Source organism: Triticum urartu, chromosome 6, assembly GCF_003073215.2.
Source record: "Triticum urartu cultivar G1812 chromosome 6, Tu2.1, whole genome shotgun sequence".
Taxonomy (NCBI): Eukaryota; Viridiplantae; Streptophyta; class Magnoliopsida; order Poales; family Poaceae; genus Triticum; species Triticum urartu.
In genome coordinates this window covers 499,728,362-499,737,734 of record NC_053027.1, presented here as the reverse complement: position 1 = coordinate 499,737,734, position 9,373 = coordinate 499,728,362, and positions in this window count along the sequence as shown.

Genomic DNA, 9,373 nt, shown 5'->3' with positions numbered 1-9,373 from the left:
TTTCTGCACCTATTGTTCAACCACCTGATTGGAACTTGCCTTTTGAAATTATGTGTGATGCTAGTGATTATGCTGTTGGTGTTGTTCTAGGACAAAGAGTTGATAAGAAACTGAATGTTATTCATTATGCTAGTAAAACTCTAAACAGTGCTCAAAGAAATTATGCTACTACTAAAAAATAATTCTTAGCAGTTGTGTTTGCTTGTGATAAATTTAGACCTTATATTGTTGATTCCAAAGTAAGTGTTCACACAGACCATGCTGCTATTAAATATCTTATGCAAAAGAAAGATGCTAAACCTAGACTCATTCGATGGGTTCTCTTATTACAAAATTTTGATTTACATATCATTGGTAGAAAAGGAGCTGAGAACCCAGTAGCTGATAATTTGTCTAGGCTTGAAAATTTGCCTGATGACCCACTACCTATTGATGATAGTTTTCCTAATGAGAAGTTAGCTGCAATAAATATTGCTCATAATACTCCTTGGTATGCTGATTATGCTAATTACATTGTTGCTAAATATTTACCACCTACCTTTTCATACCAACAAAAGAAAAAAAATTCTTCTATGATTTAAGACATTTCTTTTGGGATGACCCACATTTTTATAAAGAAGGAGTAAATGGTATTATTAGACGTTGTGTACCTGAGCATGAACAGGGACAAATCCTACGGAAATGTCACTCCGAAGCTTATGGAGGACATCATGCTAGAGATAGAACTGCTCACAAGGTATTGCAATCTGGATTTTATTGGCCTACTCTCTTCAAGGATGCCCGTAAGTTCGTCTTTTCCTATGATGAATGTCAAAGGACAGGTAATATCGGTAAGCGTCAAGAAATGCCTATGATTACTCACTTGTTGTTGAACCATTTGATGTTTGGGGATTTGATTATATGGGACCTTTTCCTTCCTCTAATGGGTATACACATATTTTGGTTGCTGTTGATTATGTTACTAAATGGGTAGAAGCTATTCCAACCAGTAGTGCTGATCACAACACCTCTATCAAAATGCTTAAGGAAGTTATTTTCCCAAGGTTTGGAGTCCCTAGATATTTAATGACTGATGGTGGTTCACACTTTATTCATGGTGCTTTCCGTAAAATGCTTGCCAAGTATGATGTTAACCATATAATTGCATCACCCTATCATCCTCAGTCTAGTGGTCAAATTGAACTTAGCAATTGAGAAATAAAATTAATTTTGCAAAAGATTGTTAATAGGTCCAGGAAGAATTGGTCTAAGAAATTAGATGATGCACTTTGGGCTTATAGAACATCGTATAAAAACCCTATGGGTATGTCTCCATATAAAACGGTTTATAGAAAAGCTTGTCATTTGCCTCTTGAGTTAGAACATAAAACATATTGGGCAATCAAAGAACTCAATTATGATTTCAATCTTGCTGGTGAAAAGAGGTTATTTGATATTAGCTCTTTAGATGAATGGAGAACCCAAGCTTATGAAAATGCATGAGGGGGTGCTTCACCTCCACGATGTGCCATGTCCCAAGGGGACAGGAACCGTGGAGGACAGGCTCGAAGCTGTGGAGCAAGATGGCTTCCGGTGCAAGGGGATGGTGGAGCGTGGACTCAACGCCAATCACCTTATGATCATGGACCTCTCCCGTGATCTCAAGGTGGATGGCAAGCCCATGAAGGACATCATCTTCACCCTCAACGAGCAAATCAACTTCCACCAAAGCCAGATCTATGATCTCCAAAACCAAGTCTTTGAATATGAGCCAAGGTTTAAAGGTATGAGTTTGGCTGCTAGTTGCAGGACCTGTGAGACTCAATCCTCCTCTTATGATTGTGGACCACTTGTAAGTGCATCTAGTGCCACCCCTAGTTGGTTTTGGAGTATTGACGACAAACCTGGTTGAGGGACTAATGTGTTTGTGAGAATTGCAGGATAACACAGGTAGAAGTCCCTCATTGATTCGGTTTTCCTACCAGAGATGACCCCTAAAAATGTATGAAGACATTGAAGTCAAAGGTGGGATGTTAAGACATTCACATTGAAGACTATGACAAGAGAAGACAACGTGTGAAGACTATGGAGCGCAAAGACTTAGTTGTTTCGTCGTTCTTTTTCTTCTTTGTTGAGTCATAGGAACCACCGTACTGTTAAGTGGGGTCCAAGTGAACCAGTCACAATGACAGAAGTGATGCTTAACCAAAATCCTATGTCTTCGAGCGAAGACAATGAGAGCAAATCTTATCCAGAGCTGGGTAAGCCAGCTTTGCTTGTAGCTCAAGTAAAGTTGTCGTGTGTGTTTGAAATCTGACCGTTGGAACACGTGTCAGTTCCTTAGTGACCCAGGGTCATTTCGGACAAATCAGGTCGGGTTGCCTAGTGGCTATAAATAGCCCACCCCCTACAACCATAAACGGTTGGCTGCTCAGAGTTAGTGCACGGCTTTTGTCGTTTGAGAGCAACCCACCTCGAAGCCTTTGAGAGAGAATTCCTTGCGAGGATAAAGCCCTAAACACCCAAAGCCAAAGAGTATTAGGCATCACTTAAGTATTCCTGTCTGTGTGATCTGAAGACTTATTACACTTGAGGACTGTGAATCCTCCAGCTGGTTAGGCGTCGTGTTCTAAGCATCCAAGAGTCATTGTGGATCGCCGGTGAACGAAGTGTGTGAAGGTTTGGAAGTCTACCTTGAAGACTTACCAGAGTGATTGGGCGAGGACTGGGTGTCCTTAGCTCAAGGGGAATAAGGTGAAGATGTGGTCTTCTGAGTTGAATCTCAGCCTCCCTAACCAGACGTACAGTTGTCATAGCAACTGGAACTGGTCCAACAAATCATTGTCTTCAACAAGTCACTAGTTTCATCCTTCCCATCCCTTTACTTACTGTTGGTCCTGGTGAAGTCATTGTATGATTGCATTATATTTTGTCTTCACTGAGTGACTGCTTGTTCTGATTGGCTGCACACTATCTTCCTACCTGATCTATACTGCCTAGTTGCTATTAGTCATTGTGCTTTCACTTCATTGAATACTTGACTATGGCTTGCTTAGTGTAGTCTACCTTCCGCTGCATGGTAATAGGTTTATTTCTATCGTTTGTCTTCGAAACTTCCATGTTTTGAAGACTTTCATAAAAATCGCCTATTCACCCCCCCCCCCTCTAGTCGATCACTAGCACTTTCAATTGGTATCAGAGCAAGGTACTCCCTTATTCTGTGTGATTCGGTTTAACCACCTGGAGTTTTAGCTATGTCAACTGCAGGGATAATCAAAGTCTCCGCTGCGTGCCCAGTCTTCGATGGAACTGAATATCCCTACTGGAAGAATAAGATGTGCATGCATCTTGAAGCCATTGATGTCGACCTATGGTATGTCGTCAAGAATGGCGTTCCCAAGGCTGGTGAAGGTGTCACCGCTGCTGATGTCAAGAAGTTCGTTCAACTGGACTCCACTGCCAAGAACATCATCTGTGGTCATCTGACCAAAGGACAGTATGGCCGTGTGAGTGCTTTGGAAACATCTAAGCTAGTCTGGGACTGGCTCTCCAAGGTCAACGAAGGCGTCTCAACCCAGAGAGATCAGGGAATCAGTGTCCTTCGCAACCTCTTCAACCGCTTCAAGAGAAATGACAATGAGAATGTCCAGCTCACGTTTGATCGACTCACTGACATCACAAATGAGCTTCAAGCCCTCGGCGCTACTGAGATCACCAAGCATGAAGTCCTCAAGACACTCCTGAGATCACTTGACAGCTCATTTGACACCCTAGCCCTGATGATTCAAGAACGTCCTGACTTCAAGACACTCGATCCGTCTGACATACTTGAGAGGCTCAACACACATGAGTTTCAGCTTTCTGAGAAAATAGACATCTACGGTCCCAACTATGGGCAAACTCGTGCCTTGAAGGCAAAAGCTGTCTCCTCATCTGAAGAAGAATCTGACAGCAGTTCTGATGATCCTGAAGACATTGGAAAGGAGCTTGCTATGCTTGTGAAGGAGTTCCAAAAATTCACCAAGAAGAAAGGCTTCAGAAAGTCTTCACGATCAAGCTCAAGGAATGATGAAGCTTCTGCTCATGACTACAAGAAGAGAACATGCCACAAGTGCAAGAAACCTGGCCACTACATCTCTGAGTGTCCGCAGTGGGACAATGAGAACAACGAGAAAAAGAAGAGCAAGGAATATGATTCTGACGACAAGAAGAAGAAGAAATACTCAAAGTCTTCTTCCAAGTCTTCCTCGAAGTCTTCATCACACAAGAAGAGCTCATCTGGCAAGGCTCGTGCGTTTGTTGGCAAGGAAATGGATTCAGAGGAGGAGTCCGCTTCTGAGGAGGCGGAGGTGGAGTCTGAGGAGGAGTCCGATTCTGGCATTGCGAGTCTGGCTACAGCATACGTTGCCAAGTCCATCTTCAACACTGAAGACAATGACTTCATCACCGACATCGATGCAAATGACAAGGACTACTCTGCTCCCACCTACTGCTTCATGGCACGCGGTGCCAAGGTAAACACATGCACTACTCACTATCAAACATCCAGTGAAGATGACTCTGATTGTGGTTCCAAACCCAGCTAAAAAACACTTGCTAAAATTGCAACTGAACAACAGAAAGCTATGGAACATATTCAAAAACTATTAGACAAAAGTGATGACCTGCTAGACGCTGAAATGACTCGATCTCAGTCCTTAATTGAAGACATAAAAAATCTTCATGTTAAGTATGAGGAACTTGAAAGTCGTCATGAAACGCTCTCAACAACTCATGAAAAGCTTTCCTATGATTATCTTCAAAGGAAGCAAGATCTTGAGAAATTGAGAGCGGCTCATGAAGATCTTCAAAAGGAAAACGAGTCACTTCGCGCCAAACAGATCAGTCCCACTCAGGAAGGATTTGAACCACCATGTCTTAAATGCATTGAGCATGACAACGCTACTTCTGTTGCTAGATGCTCTACTACTGCTACTATTGCAATATCTTCAACTGTTGATGTGGTAACTAACCCCTCTGCTGAGGATACCACTGCAATTGCTGATGAAAATGCTAGGTTGAAGACATTGCTTGAAACAGGGATGTACAAAAGTCTCAAAGGGCATCAAACACTATGTGATGTCCTTAAAAGGTAGATCCTGAACCGAAACCCTAGAAAAGAGGGTCTTGGGTCCGAAAGGAAAATGAATGCTGATGGCTCTTACTGGAAACCTGAGCAGTACCCCAAAACCACATGGGTTGCTGCAAAGGAACCCTCAGTGGATCCATCCACCCTGTCAGGCTTCAATTGTGCTAATCCCATTGTTATTGATGAATCCTTTGATGCAAACTATAAACTGTTTAAGAATCAGAATGGTGAAGTATTTGCCAGGTATATTGGTACTAACTGCAGGAATGGGCCACCTGTGAAGAAAATCTGGGTGCCAAAAAGGTTGCTGAAGAATCTTCCTGTGAATGTCATCATGACACCACAAGTGAAGAAGACAAACCCCAGACCACAGGCTTCATATGGTCCAAAGGCTTCATACAGACAAAGGACTCACCTGAGTCGCACTAATGCAAATGTTTTGCAGGGAAGCCATACTCAGGCCTATAAATATGAGCGCGTTTCATCAAACCGCCATGTTCATAAGACCAAGAACTACTCTGCTTATTCTTATGAGTACTATTGTCCACCTGCAAGACTTTTTGCTAGGGCTCCAAAGCCAAAATTCTCAGATGTTGCACTTAGACTCATTGCTTCAAAGCCACCCTTGAAGATGTGGGTGGCTAAGAAAGCTTAACTCTCTTTTGCAGGGAAATGTCTCCAGCCGACAATCAAATTCGTCTGAAGCTATTGCTGGGGACCTTAAACATCTTGTAGGGCGCAAGATCAAATGCCCAAATGGTCTTATTATGTATTTTGTTCTTGAGTTGCTTGCTACTTTCCCTATCAATCCTAACCTCGATCTAAGCTTTCATAATCCACTTGCTCGTCAAATGTTTATGCTTCACAATTCTCTTCGTGAAGCCTATCCCCCTAACTGCACTGTAGGGTACGACACCAGCTGCTTCAGAGTGGATTATTGATAGTGGGTGTACTAATCACATGACTGGCAAGCGAAGTCTTCTCATGGACTCAACCTTACGTCCATCTGACAAAAGTCACATCACATTTGCTGACACTGGTAAAAGCAAGGTATTGGGTCTAGGTAGAGTTGCAATCTCAAGGGATCAACACATGGATAAAGTCATGCTTGTTGTATCCCTTGGTTTCAACTTAATGTCTGTCTCTATGCTTTGCGATTTGAACATGATTGTGATGTTTGGAAAATAATGTTGCCTTGTTCTAATGGAATCCAACAAGTCTCTAGTCTTTGAAGGGTATCGGAAAGATGATTTGTACGTGGTAGATTTCTCAGCAGGACCACAACTTGCCGTATGTCTTCTAGCAAAAGCTTCTGAATGCTGGCTCTGGCATCGGAGGCTAGGGCATGCTGGCATGAGGAACCTGCACACCCTTGCAAAGAAGAAGCATGTCATAGGCATCGAGGGCGTCAAGTTCAAGAATGATCACTTATGTGGTGCCTGTGAAGCAGGAAAGATGACGAGGGCCAAGCATCCCTCGAAGACAATCATGACAACGACTCAACCCTTCGAACCGCTCCACATGGACCTTTTCGGTCCCACTCATTACTCAACTCTTACTACTACTGCTTGTCTCTATGGCTTTGTCATTGTTTATGATTATTCAAGATATACTTGGGTGCATATAATCCTCTACAAGACTGAAGTGCAGGATGTCTTCAGACGCTTCGCCAATCGAGCCATGAACAACTATGGCGTCAAGATCAAGAACATCAGAAGTGACAATGGCACTGAATTCAAGAACACTGGCCTAGATACTTATCTTGATACTTTGGGCATCACACATGAATTCTCAGCTCCATACACGCCGCAGCAGAATGGCGTCGTGGAACGCAAGAACAGAACACTTATTGAGATGGCTCGGACGATGCTTGATGAATACAAGACTCCAAGAAAGTTCTGGCCTGAAGCCATTGATACTGCATGCCATATCATCAACCGTGTTTATCTTCACAAGCTTCTGAACAAGACATCCTATGAGCTCCTTACTGGCAAGAAGCCAAATGTCAGTTACTTCAGAGTATTTGGCGCCAGGTGCTGGATCAAGGATCCACATCACACTTCAAAATTTGCATTGAAAGCACATGAAAGTTTTATGCTTGGATATGGAAAGGATTCGCACTCCTACAGAGTCTTCAACCTCTTTCACTATAAAGTGGTTGAAACTGTGGATGTGCGGTTCAATGAGACTAACGGCTCGCAAAGAGAGCACCTGCCAAATGTGCTAGATGAAGTTCCATCCAGTGAATCAATCAAACTTATGGGAACTGGAGAAAACATACCATCTAAAGCACAGGCTGAAGAGGAACTTATCACCTCTGCACCTGATCAACCTGAAGACAATGCTCAGCGTGAAGACAATCCTTCTAACGATGACAATGATCAGCAAGAGCAAAATCTTCGTCCTGTCCATCCTCGTGTTGCAAATGAAGTACATATTGAAAGGATAATTGATAGCATCAATGCACCAGGTCCACTCACTCGTTCAAGGGCAACACAACTAGCTAACTTCTGTGAGCACTTCGCATTCATCTCAATATCTTTACCCAAGAAAGTTGATGAAGCCTTCATGGAACCTGAATGGATTCAAGCCATGCAAGAAGAGCTCCAGCAGTTTGAGCTGAATAATGTTGGGAACTGGTTAAGCGTCCTGATCCTCGTAAGCACAATATAATACACACTAAATAGATATATAGCAACAAGCAAGATGAGCATGGTAAAGTTGTCAGAAACAAAGCTCGTCTTGTTGCTCAAGGATACACTCAAGTTGAAGGGATTGACTTCGATGAAACATTTGCTCCTGTGGCTAGGCTAGAAGCCATACACATACTGCTGGCCTATGCAAATCATCATAACATTCTTCTGTATCAAATGGATGTGAAGAGCGCTTTTCTCAATGGCAAGATTGAAGAAGAAGTGTATGTTGCACAACTGCCTGGCTTTGAAGATCCAAAACATCCTGACATGGTGTACAAGCTCAACAAGGCACTGTATGGCCTCAAACAAGCCCCTCGGGCTTGGTATGACACACTCAAAGACTTCCTGAAGAGCAAAGGCTTCAAACCTGGTTCTCTCGATCCCACTCTCTTCACGAAGACATATGATGGTGAACTGTTTGTGTGCCAAATATATGTGGATGACATTATCTTCGGCTGCACTAATCAGAAATACAGTGAAGAGTTTGGATATATGATGCAAGAGCAATATCAGATGTCCATGATGGGTGAGCTGAAGTTCTTCCTTGGTCTTCAAATACGTCAGCAACGCAACGACATATTTATATCCCAAGAGAAATACCTCAAAGATTGTCTGAAGAAATTTGGAATGCAAGACTGCAAAGGCTACATGACGCCAATGCCAGCCAAACACCATCTGGGTCCCGACGACAATGGTAAAGAGTTCGATCAAAAGGTATACCGCTCCATGATTGGTTCCTTGCTTTATTTATGTGCATCCACGCCAGATATCATGCTTAGTGTTTGCATGTGTGCCCGGTTCCAAGCGGCACCAAAGGAATCGCATCACTTAGCTGTGAAGCGAATTCTTAGATATTTGGCTCACACCCCAACACTAGGATTATGGTATCCAAAGGGCTCAGAGTTTGATCTAGTTGGATTGTCGGATGCTGATTATGCTGGTGACAAGGTGGATCGCAAGTCTACATCAGGCACATGTCATTTTCTGGGACGATCACTTGTATGTTGGTCTTCAAAGAAGCAGAACTGTGTATCTCTCTCCACTGCTGAATCTGAATACATTGCTGCTAGATCTTGCTGCGCTCAGCTTCTATGGATGAAGCAAACACTCAAAGACTATGGCATTCATCTGAAGCAAGTGCCACTCTACTGCGACAACGAAAGCGCCATCAAGATTGCCAACAACACAGTTCAGCACTCGAAGACAAAGCACATTGAAATTCGTCATCACTTTCTCAGAGATCATGTTATGAAGGAAGATATTGATATCATACACGTCAACACTGAAGAGCAATTGGCAGATATCTTCACCAAGCCCTTGGATGAGAAGAGGTTTTGCAAGTTATGGTGTGAGCTAAATATCTTGGAATCCTCAAATGTCCTGTGATCAGGCACACATCCTAACACTTAAGCATGTTGACGACTTAGATGTGCAACACACGAAGTAAAGTATATCTTCAAACAATGAAGACTTACATTCTGAGTGTGAATATATTAATGTGGAATTTGACTTCGGAGCGCCACGATAATTGTGCGCCGTGTCTGGGTCTAATATTTCCTATACGGTGGGT